Below are 13617 nucleotides of genomic sequence, written 5' to 3' on the forward strand. Positions count from 1 at the left end.
GCCTGAAATCCCAGTTCCCAGAAGCCAGCTGAAGGCCAAGCCTACCCAAAGGCCTTTCTAAGGAGAGCCTGCTACGGTCACACTTTTCTGCTCAAGAGGCAGGTAGCATGATCCATGGGGACCCAGACATAACGGTATACTCATTCAGTGTGGATGACCAAGTGGGATTTCTGGAGTCGAGTTTGAGTCTCCTAAGAAGGGACAGACCTCAAGTCACAGTAGCCCTTGACCTAAAGTGGTAAAAACCGAGGGTAAAGTCAAGTTCCGCCCCACTTCTGTGAGAATTCCAGGTTGACGATTGTTTCTGTTGCTCCCCAACCCCCATCTCTGCACTGAGCATGGCTGGGCCAGTAAACTCATTGGATCATAAACGCGTGCATTTTAAAAGAACATGAGGTGTGCCCTCCCGGGTTAGCCTTTGCAGATTCTTTTGCTTATGGGGATGAAAGCGAGGATTTCAAGGTGGAGTTCTTATCAGACACTCAGAATGTGTTGGCATTTCAAAGCGGCTCCGTGAGAGTCCATGTCATTTCTTCCTACGATTGTTAGTTGTGAGTGTTACACGTTCCGACATCACGGCCGAGTCTGTTTCTATGGAGACCCTGAACGTGGTCTGTGGAGTGTGTCATTAAACCTGAGCTTATCTACATTCCATCCTTCTGGCCTCATCCATGGCGAAAAGAGATTTTTCTCCCCCTGGTCTTTAGAAAGTAACAAATCTATTCTGGAATGGGAGTAGAAATGACACGTCTATCATCAGAGATCCTGCGGATGAAAAAAACCTTATTAGGCCATCTAGCTTGCAGCTGGGCTTTTCTCAGTGCGGTGGCCGGTGTTTAAACGGGGCCAGACTCCATGCTCCAGAATCCGTCTGGAAAGGGCCTGCTACCATCTAAGGAAGCTAGCGATGTCACCTAGAAGGTAACTGTGCCACCTGCTATGGGCTGCTCCCTATAAATGGCGAGGAAGGGAACATGTCATTTATTTATTTTACCCTCCCCCGAGGGAGGGATGTTTTTTCATTGTTTTTAGAGAGAGGGAGGGAGAGAGGGTTTAGCGAAAGGGGAAGGGAAGGAGAAAGAGGGAGAGAAACATCGATGGGAAGAGAAATATTGGTTGGCTGCCTTCCATGGGCACCCCAACCAGGAACCAAACCAGCAACCTGGGCTTGTGCCCTGGCTGGGAATCAAACGTGTGACCTTTCGGTCTGCAAGGGGATGCTTGGTCAACAAAGCCACACCAGCCAGGGCAAAAGGTACATTTTAATAGTGAGCAAGAGGGCAAGAGCTGGAACTAGGGTATCTGGGAGGAAGGGTGAATTAATAGTCTGCAGCCCGGGCCCCACGAAGGAGCCCTGGGAAGAGGAGGTTGGAGGTTGGAGATTGGAGAGAGTGAGCGAGGCTCCATGTGCTGAGTGTTGGGCACTGAGGGAGCCAGAGGGGAGGGGGAGGCAATAGCTTCTGCCCTAAAGGAGTTATTATCAAATAAATATAATAGGAAAATCCAAAAGTGAACTTAAGAACAATACAGAACATTCTTTCTCCTTCTATCTTCCAAACTGGTGCATTGTAAAATTCAATTTGATGTCATCTATTATTTATACTGCCATTCACCCACTGTCATTAAGCCACAGGCATTTTTATCCCCAAATAGTAAGGGGAGTAGATCTGAGGTGTCCCAACGCATTCTCTTGCCCAGCCTTTCTGGTGTCCCTTGATGTATTTCTGAGACAGAGACGCAGACTGAGTTCATGTCCAGCTTGTTCGAATAAAGCCACGTGGCTACCCATACCATTGTACCTTATGTCAGTTTAACATTTTTATAGGTACATTAGTTTAACACGTGAGGAAAAGTAACCTTACCCAATTTATGTCATTTCAGTTTCACTGATGCACCAAGTAAGGACAGGGGGAGGTGACAGAGAAGGATCCCCAGGGTTTTCTCCTGCTTTCTTTCCTCCCTTCCCCCCCCCCCTCCTCTCTTCCTTAATTACTTCATGTAACCAATACTTCTGGCACCAGGTACCGTCCTCGATGCTGGGTCCCTACCCTCTGAGAACTTTTGCTCTGACGGAAAGATCAAATGTAGAAGCAATGACAATATAACCTGGTGAAGTCTATGAGGATGACAAAATGGGAGGCTGGAGAAAACACCTGACACAGCTCCTGACTGGGTCGATCTAGCTCAGAGAACAGTCCTCAGAGGCAGCAACATGCAGGCTGGTTCTGTCGGGGCCTAAAGACGGCGGATGCAATCTATCAAGAAGACCGCACCAGGAGGGCTTGGCTGAGGCAACCCAAACAGGATGCTGCAGCCGAGCCAGGTAGCCCCCACCCTTGTGGGCATCCCTTGATCACGAGTACTAACTACCAATCAAGATGCTGATCACGCGCCCACCCACCAACCGTCGCTAAGAGCATGCAGTGAGCATGCACAGGACAACCTATCAGAACCACCTCCCCTTTTCCCCTGCCCCCTATATAACAGCCCCGCCCAAAATAAAATTTGCAGCTTGATCAGAATCCTTTGTCTTGCTGCCATTCTTCGCGCCTCTTGTTCCCATCCCTATTCATCCGTTTCAGGTAGACTCGGGACCCCAGTTGACTATTCCGCGGGACGGAACATGGTTCCAAATGGGTAGGTAGCAGTTAGCCATATGAAGGGTGTGTGTGTGTGTGTGTGTGAAAGTATTGGTCATTGGCAAAGGGTACAGCAGTTGGGAGAGTCTGTAGGTTTGGAAGGCCAAAGCCCAGGCAGGGAACAGCAACGAGTCCAGGGTGTGTGGGGCGCAGAGCAGAGGTGGCCGGATGATCACGGTGGGGTGTGGAAGGAGAGAACTTTGAGGTCCAAGGGCGAAAAGATTATTAGACACCAGGTCAGGAGGTTACGCTCGGTAGGTTGAATTTCCCCAGATGGCAAACTCACTGAAGAAGGATAAGCAAGAGGAAGCCAAAGTAAAATCATTTTAGAAATGTCACCAGGACATTTCTCCTGCATATACTAGTAATAAACCCTCTAAGGGGTTAAACGGGTGGAACTCTGAACATAGGACACAGACACAGTTGGGGGTTGGGGGAATTAACTGAAGGTTGACCTTCTGAACCGTGACTTCCATACGCTCCACCCCTTTCCCTCCCTGGCCTTCTGAAATGTTCACAGTTGAGTTTATATTCTTCTCCTGTCTCCAACCTTCAGGCAGGAAATTCAAAGATTTCTTCCTGGAAAATACCTGCAGGAGAGAAAATCACTGTAAATAACGCTGTTTAGGGAATCTGCAAGGATGATGGAGGGTTGCCGGGTGACCAGATTCAGACCTGTGCACACCTGCTTCTGAGCAATGAAGTTGGAACCAGCCACCAACAAATACATTTGATGGAAGTCTCTGATGGGAAAGACCGAGTCCAAAGTAGAGAAACCCCAAAACCCTTCAGAAGAATGGGAAAGGGTAGAAAGCAGATTACTTTATAAAAGTATCTCATGGGAGAAAGGAGATGACATTTTATCGATAAAACAAAAGACAAATCTATAAAAGAAAGGGACCCTAAGATGGTCAGAAAGAGTTCTTTACCACAAAAAAAATTATTATAGCAGGGCCAAAACACTCAGTAAAAGGTTTGAAAGACAAAGTGAGGAAATTTTCCAGAAAAGAGAGTAGGAAAAGGAAAAAAAGGGGGTGGAAAATGCAACAGAAATAGGAAGAAAGCTGGAGGGCTGGACTTGAAGGTCTGGCTTCTAAGAAGGTGAATTTTAGGACCAAGAACATTGAGTGAAATCATTAAAGAAGAAAACGTCCCAGATCTGAGAAATCTGAGGTCCAGACCAAAAGAGGCCGGTGGATCAGAGAAGACTCATTACGGGGCACCCTCATCTTACAAGGACAGGTGTGGTTATGTTTAAGTTCCACCTGGAGAATTCAGAATTATCTCTCCATCTCAAGACCCTTAACTTAATCCCTTCTGCAAAGTCCCTTTGCCATGTAAGGTAGCATTCACAGGACCCCAAAGTTAGAACCAGGTTGTCACTGGGAGGTGTCATTCAGCCTAAGACATCACTAACCTTCTAGAGTCTGATGGAAAGGAAGGTGTTTGTCATGTGGGTGTGGGTGAGGACCACCTGTGGGCTCACCGCAAGCATAGACAGACCCAGCCTGAGGAACAGAGAAGACTTCAGGAATGAGGCTGAGTGTATACAACCCCCCACCCTGAGTGCCCCCGCCTGAAGGTGTTCACACTTTGGGGAAGTCATACCCAGTAACACCTGGTCACAGAGTGGCTTCCCATCTGCCCCAGGACAGCACTTTTATTTCCCTCCAGCTGATGCCTACAGACAATGAACATGAAAACAAAACAAAACAAAACAAAACGCCCTGGTTCCCTGCAGTGAGGACTTCTCAGAGTCCCACGTGCCCGCTTTGGAGACTTCTCACCTCGGCCTCCCGCGGGTTCGCTTCTGCTGCTGGGATTTCCACACACGAAGCTTCTCTGACCAGCAGGAATGAACGCTTCACTGGGCAGCGGGTTGTATAAAGATCCCCTTGCACCTCCCTCTCAGCCATGGAAAATCATGTACTTTCTCCTACCCCCACCCTCTAAGGCTTCATCTCCATTCTTGATTTAACGTCCCCACACAGGGCATCTCTGCATTTTTCTCCTGGAGTCCTCTGCACCCCCTGCGCCCCAACTCATCTCTTCATCTCCAACACTAGCTCATGGCTGGACCAGCGTCCTGTAGGGGATGTCCTTCTATCTGCTCTGTGAGGCTGGGGGTTGCTGACACTTGTTACTAGAAACTTCCTGTGATGGGAACACACNGCACCTCCCTCTCAGCCATGGAAAATCATGTACTTTCTCCTACCCCCACCCTCTAAGGCTTCATCTCCATTCTTGATTTAACGTCCCCACACAGGGCATCTCTGCATTTTTCTCCTGGAGTCCTCTGCACCCCCTGCACCCCAACTCATCTCTTCATCTCCAACACTAGCTCATGGCTGGACCAGCATCCTGTAGGGGGTGTCCTTCTATCTGCTCTGTGAGGCTGGGGGTTGCTGACACTTGTTACTAGAAACTTCCTGTGATGGGAACACACACAACTCGCCTCGAGTGGTTCTTTCTATAACCTGTTGGCAAACATGTTTGGGCATGAAGATGCAAGCATGCGCGTTCCCTCAGCATTTATTCAACAATGGCTTATTACCCGCTTTACTAGCCCTAAGGAAACCAAGATGGAGGAGGCCTAAAGGAGCTATCATCAAAGATTAAAAATAGCTAATGTTTACTGAGCATCTACTAGGTCCTGGGGAATGTGGGCTTTCTAAATGGGTTTCATTGGATCCTCAGAACGATCCCATAAGTAGGTGATTTTATTTCCATGTGCAGATGAGCAAGAAAAGTATTTGGGCCGCATCTTTGTCGGGTTGCTGGACCATGACCTATGCAGTGGAACTGCACGTCCCCATCTCACACAGGAGCTCCACTCACAGTGCCGCGGATCCAGGGGGTATTTTTCCCCAATCCAATGGCACATCCCATACTCACTCAGTTGCTTCTCTAGAAACGTAAGGGAGTTCTTGAATAGCAGGACAAAGAGGGCCAGCTACTCTCATACCTGTCTCTTTGAAGATTCGAAATTGCTGCATTTGTCTTGGAAAGCAATCTGGCAGAATATATCACGACACTTTAAAACATTCAGCCTAATTATAGGGCTTCCAGGAATCTCCTCTGAAGAAAGAACGCTGGCTGGGGGTGATCCCTGAGACATCACAAGGACAGGTGGAAAGTTCACTCACCGTGTTCTGCTGTGTATAATGTGCACACTCATAGGTATGGAATTAGTACTAGCCACGTATAATGCACATCCTTATTTTTCCTCAAAAATTTAGGCAAAAAAGCACGTGTTCTACATGGCAAAATATGGTACTTTGTATTCAGACGTGCTCGGGAAGTGGAAACTTTTCTTCTTTTCCTGTAACTAACCTAATTCTTCTTGGGTGCTCACCCTGCCATCCCCCCACTTCCCTCCGCCCTGTGGGTAAAGGGGAGATCTAAACGCCTTCTCATCTGTTAAGTTTAGCTCGGTCTCTTTGGGATCAGTTCTCACAGCCCTGCCCCAGCCCCGGTCCTCGCCAAGATGGCTTCTGGGTGTGTGGGGAGGGTGCGAATGTGACCACGCGGTGATTGAGAACTGGCGCCTTGGAGCACAGGCCCAATTCTCTGGACGTTCTGCCATCACCTGTGGTGGAAGTTTTGGGGGGGGGTAACTTCATGGTGGGCCCCTTGTGCATGGCCTGTGCCTCACGGCTGACTCGGTCCCACCCCCCCAGACCTGGAGCCCTGGGGAGAGTGTGGGAGCTCACGGTGACCCCCACTCAGGCTTCAGTGGGGCCAGCGTGCCCTGTGGCCCTCAGCGTAGGGTCGCTCAGCCTGGCTTACCGTCAGCCTCTGGACCTGCCCAGTCTGGATCTCAATGGCCCCCATGCCACGCTCCTGGGGGCAGACAGGAGTGTCCCTCTGCCTTTCACTCTTTCAGGAAGGCACTGACCTCGGCTGCCGCGGCCTTGGTGCCACGAAACCCCATTGGGGAGCGAGTGGGAAGCCGGGCTGAAATGTCCCCTTGCCCTCAGCTTTCCCCTAGTGTGACTTCATGGTAAGGCAGCGAGGTTAGGGGCGATTTTTCTTTCCAATTTGTGTATGTTCCGAAACATGAGCGTATATATGAGCAGAGTATACGAGCAGAATTCTTTTATAAGTCATTTTTAAAAGAAGGAGGGGACTTTTAAACTATGACTTATCAAAGAGCTTGGCTTGCATTCTCAAAAAAGAAAGACCTTGTGGAGGTAAGCCTGTTTCTAAAAGTACAGACATCCAGGGCGCAGAACTGACCATTAAAATGTGTAGCTGATGGCCCAGCCAGCGGGACCTTCACCGTAGGCACCGGTTCCAGGAAAGGAGCCGGAACCTGTAGTCATACCCTGANTGGGGGCAGACAGGAGTGTCCCTCTGCCTTTCACTCTTTCAGGAAGGCACTGACCTTGGCTGCCGCGGCCTTGGTGCCACGAAACCCCATTGGGGAGCGAGTGGGAAGCCGGGCTGAAATGTCCCCTTGCCCTCAGCTTTCCCCTAGTGTGACTTCATGGTAAGGCAGCGAGGTTAGGGGCGATTTTTCTTTCCAATTTGTGTATGTTCCGAAACATGAGCGTATATATGAGCAGAGTATACGAGCAGAATACTTTTATAAGTCATTTTTAAAAGAAGGAGGGGACTTTTAAACTATGACTTATCAAAGAGCTTGGCTTGCATTCTCAAAAAAGAAAGACCTTTTGGAGGTAAGCCTGTTTCTAAAAGTACAGACATCCAGGGCGCAGAACTGACCATTAAAATGTGTAGCTGATGGCCCAGCCAGCGGGACCTTCACTGTAGGCACCGGTTCCAGGAAAGGAGCCGGAACCTGTAGTCATACCCTGATGATCTCGGCCACACCGCCTCCTTTCTCCTCCTCTTCCTCCCTCCCTTGGACACAGACCCACGTCCTTTAGCCAAGATAGGAAATGAAGTTCACGCAGGACTCAGTGATCATCACCTATGAACTCTGCTGCCCTTGCTGAAGCCCTTGACTTTCAGAGAGCAAAGCTCTGTAGCCTTTTGCGGGAGCTGCTTCTAAGACGTTGGGAAAGGATGGTGGAGGAGGCGGGGCACAGTGACAGCCAGGGAACCACCAGTGTAGGATCTGGGCTTCGGGACGAACCACTTCTCTGGGCGAGACGCTGTCATGGAGACCGCGGCTGCACGGTCAGGGTCATCGACCGACCAGCTGCGTTCCTGTATTTACCTTCCTACCTCCGGTGTAATGGGGCCCCCATTTCAGGGCGCTGATCCTTGTTCACAGTCATAGTCGTTTCTCGAATTTAACTCACCGACAGCATTACATAACTGTTCAGAAGAAAATGGCTGTAATACGTTTTGCAGGCACCAGAAATGCCCCGAGGAGAAAGTTAATAGGAGAGAACATCATAAGGCTTTTTGTGAAGAGTCAGATGTGGGGAATGTTTTATCTTAACAGTTTTCAACAAAGCCCCTGGGGGTTGTTTTCATGTGGGTGGAAGTTTTTCATTAAAGTAGAAAATTTTTTTAATTTGAAACATTTTTGCCTTAAATATCCTTGTGCCCAAAGGAAACCTCAGGCCAAGCCCCCTTATCGCCTGTGATCACCCCATTATCTTGGCTGTAGATAAGCATCACAAAAGGCTTCTTTTCATTCTCCGGGAGGGTGTTCCTTCGGGAAAGAGGTTTTCTGAAGTAAAAGGGCCTTCTCCAAAAGACGCAGAGAGGTACAAAAACCCCGTGACATGGCCGTGGGGACATTTTCCTGCAGTCCCAGATTGAACAAATCACAACCTGATTCATGGGATGACGTGTGTGTGCACAGGCACATGTGTGTGGCATGTGAAAAAACATAAGTCAGACCGAATGGAAGCTCATTAAAGGTGCAGTGATGGGAGGAGTGTGATCGCTCTTTCCGGCGTGTCCTTAAGCCACCTTGCAGCTCCCCCCCCTCCCCGCACCTATAAATTCCCTTCCCATTTCCCTTGCGGTGGCATCTCCAATCCTTCATTGTGACTCCAGTAACACACAAGTCAAGTTTTTAAATTAATTTTTGGTCATATAATTATTCTCACTTGGCACCATCCAGTCAAAGCTCTTCAGTTGGAGAACGGAAATGTAGCTGACGTGTGGACAGCCACAGTGAAGGTTCTCATTCTTTACCATGCCGAGAGATCATTGGGATGAGTTTGGAGAGAGAGGGCTGGGGCTGAAGTCTGCCCTTGGTTTCTTGTTGACTGTGATTTCAGGGAATCGGTATATGATTTGCTCTTTTTTTACAGGTTGGGTCTGAGAATTTCTTCATGGAATATCAAAAAAAGAAAAACTAAGAAGCTTTCCGACCACGGAGAATACTCGGCGGGATACTCAGCGCTGTGTGTCTCCTTGGCTGGTAGAGACAGCCTCCTCTGTAGAAATGGAAAATGCCAGACTCAGGTCCCCCAGCTTCCCGGAGCTTTTTGCGTAGTACGTTTCCAATGCATTTTTGCTGATTGGGTCTCAGGATGCAAATGCCCTTCATGAAAAGTTATTCCGATTCTCAGATGCAGGAGGAATTGGAGATGTAGTATCCAGGGTCCAGAGACATTTCTGTGCTGCCCGTGTCCTGACTTGGAAGATATAGGAGCAGAAGCGGGGACATCTGCGTTACTAGTTGAGAGCAACTGTTGCCCTCCAGGCCCAGCTTCAGGGAGCTTTGTAATTGGCTTCACAGCTGGGGAACGGCGTTGTACCGATCTTTCTGCATAGCCTCCCAATCCAACAACCCTCCCAACAGTAATTGGCATTATGGGAAGTGGCTTCTCTCTGGGCAGAGAAGTCAATTTCCCTTTGATAAAGCTCAATTAATGGATTCACCGAGGGATGAAACCAAACTTGTGTGTTTACTCCCAGTTGCAGAGTGGTCAGCTCAAAAACGCAGTGGGCAATACTGAGGGCAGGATACTGGGCGCTGTGTGTCTCCTTGGCTGGTAGAGATGGCCTCCTCTGTAGAAATGGAAAATGCCAGACTCCAGTTCCCTGGCTTCCTTTACAACTGGTGTCAAAGCATGGAGCCTACTGCTGGCCAATGAGTCTTGGGCTGCAATCTGCCAGGGAGTTTCTGAGAACAGGAAGTATGAGAAAATCTCCTCCCTATTTTTTGACTCAGGGTGAAGATGTGATGTATGGAACAGCAGTCCTTGGCAGCCCCGTTGAGCTCATGAAGCAAAGATTGAGGGTGACGGGCTGTATGCTGAGGATGGCAGAGGGGAGAAATGGAAACACCTGGATCTTTAATGACATCATCGTGCTGCTGAGTTCAGTGATTCCCAGAAACATCATCTCTATTACCTGAGATCATAACAATGTTCTCCTTCTTTTTTTAAACACTGTTCTTAATGTGTCAACATTTATTATTTTCATACTTGCAGCTGGTAACATGCTGAAAAGATAGTAGACAGAACTCTTGAGACTGTTGCAGTTTAATGTAAGTGGAAAATAAAGCCCAAGGCTAAAAACATCAAAGTTGGAAATAGCCTGACAGTTGTCCTACGCTGGGGTGGCTGGCATAACCGCAGGGGTCAGAACCAAGCCTGAGAGCACGTCATCGCGAATGATTTCATTTCTTTCCTGTTCTAGGCTTCTAAGCTCAGTGACTACTGTCTAAAAGCCTGTCATTTCCACTCGGGGTGTTTTTCATTAAGACCATTATCCTGTTACCAAGGATGGGAGTGGAGCGTGCTGCTGGCTGGGGACAAGATTTGCCGTTAACAAGTAAAATATTTTTAGATGTTTCTTGGATGCAGAAAATGTTCCATCATGTCGGAGAATCATTACATCTGAAGAATCCATTGCCTGCGGGTCTTGTTCAAGTGATAACTTCCTGCAGTGACACATACAGCCTCAGGGGACTGTCACCACTGCTCCGGAGTGACGGGGCTTGTTTTCTTCCCCTTGGAGGTCCCATGCCTCACCCCACTATTGCTTTGGTGAGTCCCAGGTACCAGGTTATCTGGGAAATGAGAAGATGGGAACCTCTTCGGAGTTCCTGATCCCACATAGGACTGACTTTTTCCTTCACGTGACCCAACCCTCCCGTCTCCTTGAGGTGTAGTTTTCATTAGAGGGTCATGAAATCAATTTATTGGGGTGAGATCAGCATGTAGAAAAGACAAGTGGAATACAGTGGCATAGAATTACATAAAGCAGAGTGGGACCTAACTGAACACACCAGACAGCGTCAGAGAACACAGGAGTATTGAGAGTAGAGACAGAGCAACCCAAAAGTCTTCATGCAGTGTTAGATGTAGTCTCAAAAATCCATTTTTACTTTTAATTTCTTTTGTTGCAGTACCTCTGATCGACACGGGCAACCATGGACTGGAACAAAATGAAAAACGTGTCTTTTTCACAGTTCCCAAAACTAAATAAATATAGAATGAAATTAAATAAATGATCAAATGATGCTGTTCAAAGTCAGCGGTACTTATTGTTCTGTAGTTATCAGAGCTTGAAACTCTGCGAGGACTTCGGGGGCTCCCTGTGTTGCTTCGTGAATGTGCATGTGTAGGGATGTGTGTGTGTGTGTTGGTAAAAATATGTCTGGAAGCCATTGTTCTAACATGTTGGGGATTTCAGCTCAGTTCCAGCACATGGATCCAGTTTGATCTTTCTAATGTCTTATCTCCATCACCCCTGTGAGCCAGGAGCCCTAAGGAAAGTATGCGGTGGGTCCTAGGAAACGAGGCACAGAGTCTCGATGAAATCAAAGCTCTCCCTTTGTCTTCTGTTATCCTTGTCTTTCTCCTCAGAGCACCCAGGTTTCTGGAAGAGCACCCAGCTGTGGGGTCTGGTGAAGGGAGGGCATTTACCAGACAGAAAATGGTAGCACACAGACCCGCCAGCCGGAAGGAGAGGCCCCCTAGCAAAGGGGCCGAGTGAATGGGTCCTGCTGTGCTTTCTGATCTCAGGAAGCAATTTGCTTAGCTGGTTAAGACTTTTCCTTACCAACCGCCTTCCATTCTGCTTTTAAGGTCCATGTCCCCGAGTTTCCTCTGTCTATTTCCATCCCAACATCCCACACATAGCGCACATGTGTGTGCGTGTGCACACGCACACATAGACACGAACGCATGTGCCCCAAATGTGGGGTTCATTTAATTCCCTAGAGTCACATTTGCAAACATGACAACAAGAGGCCTGAGAGTGTCTGCCCTGTACAATGTGAGGTGGCTTGCTGATGCCACAGCCTGTTCACTTGGATGGGAGACAAAAATCAACTGTGTGTGAAGAAATTCTGCTCTTTCTGATGGAAGGTTCTTTCTTTCTTTCTTTCTTTCTTTCTTTCTTTCTTTCTTTCTTTCTTTCTTTCCTTCTTCACCCATTCATCCATCCATCCACACATCCATCTATTCCATCCATCCATTCTATCTATCTATCTATCTACCTACCTACCTATCTATTACCTATCACTCAAAAAATGATTGATGATCAGGGGCTCTGACCCAGGCACCCTGCTAAAGCCCAGAGTTAAAAGAAACATACAACATTATCTTCAATCTCAAGCAACATTTGTCTCATGGCTGAGACAGACAAACATCCCACAGTAGCAATGCAGGGTGTCCATGCTGTGATAGAGGTATACTCATTCAGCATAGGAACACAGCCGATGGCTAGGCAATCCAAAGGGGAAGACTGAGCCTGATAAAGCTTCTAAGATTTTAGCTAATGAGTATAAGATATGAAAGGAATAGGCAAGAATGGAATAGTAATATAGGAATAAGAGGAACAAGAGTACATGTGGAGAAGGTTCTCCAAGCTACAAATAATAATACAGCGCATTAGTGACAGACAGAAACATGCAGGAAGAGGAACGATCCTGTGAAGGGACCGTGGGAGATGCTGCTTCTGACACGATGAGCTCAAGGTGGCTGCTGAGGACAGATGTCAGCAGGTGGTTGGTCACACAGGTCTGGGTGGAGTTCAGGAGATGAGAAGGCCAAGAAAGTATTGATTGGGAATTATCAACATGTAGAAACAAATTTGAAGCCAAGGGAATGAATGAGTTCAACCAGAGAGCATGAAAACAGGACTGGAAGGTGAAGAATACATGAAATTACCAATATTTAAAGGGTGGCCAGGGGACGTGAGTGCAGTGCAGGGGCCAGAGATGTAAAAGTAAAATAGATGTGAAGAAAAACAAGAATGAAGGTATCACAGAAGTCAGATAACAGACTACCAAGATTTGAAGGACAGAACGATGGAGGTGTCACCAGTTACGTTAGGTCACCAGTTATGTAAGGTGGCACCAAGGAGTGGACACCAGGTTTAGCAATGAGGGTTGTTTTGTGGGTGACCGAGGCCACTTCAATGAAGGAGTGGGCATGCAGCTCAGATACAGGTGAGTGAGGCGGAAACAGAAGGGAGACAGTAGACACAGAAAGTTCTGGACACACGTAAAACTTCCCCAGGTGCCAACTAAATTAAACTCGTGCAAACTGAATTTCTTTCCCCTCTTCCTTTCCCTCCCCCATGGCGTCCTCCTAATCGTCCTTCCTTTTGTCCCCTCCATTTTCCCTTCTTCCTTCCTTCCTTTCCCCCATCCTTCATTTCCAAGCACAAATATATCTCGAACACACATTAGGGTCCAAGAGGCATGGAAGAAACAGGACACGAAGATGGAACCCACCTGGCCAGTCTCCTGCAGACCGCTGTCCAGTACTGATACCGTAACGAGACCCTTCCCTGATATTTGGCTAATAACCACATGAAAAAAGTACCATGGAAAAGGATCTGTCATATAGAAGGTGGAGATAAAGAACAGCGTGGGTATTCACTTTGAGTCTGCGTGGGGAGGGGTGGGGAGGAAAAAAGGTGGGACGAGGAAAGTAGCATTTGAAGTGGGTGAAGTTTACGAGGGCTCGGGGCATGTGGCCTTCGAGGCTTAGAGAATAAGGGCACGGGAGAAGTGCTGGGCTTTGTATGGGCAGTGGTGAGTAGTTCTGCAAGGCAGAACGTGGTGCCTGAGTGGGTAAGTGGAGCT

At 48.0% G+C, this 13617-nt stretch overlaps 1 long non-coding RNA gene across 1 annotated transcript; it reads left to right on the forward strand.

The window, feature by feature from the left end:
* The first annotated feature begins 834 nt into the window (after nt 1–834).
* Nucleotides 835–10966, forward strand: LOC119003184 (uncharacterized). The gene is made up of 2 exons (XR_005069890.1): nt 835–921; nt 9745–10966. It is a non-coding gene; the product is annotated as an uncharacterized LOC119003184 (long non-coding RNA).
* Nucleotides 10967–13617: the final 2651 nt, after the last annotated feature.

This window comes from Sturnira hondurensis, unplaced genomic scaffold (genome assembly GCF_014824575.4).
Source record: "Sturnira hondurensis isolate 20B ecotype Veracruz unplaced genomic scaffold, ASM1482457v3 Scaffold0018525, whole genome shotgun sequence".
NCBI lineage: Eukaryota > Metazoa > Chordata > Mammalia > Chiroptera > Phyllostomidae > Sturnira > Sturnira hondurensis.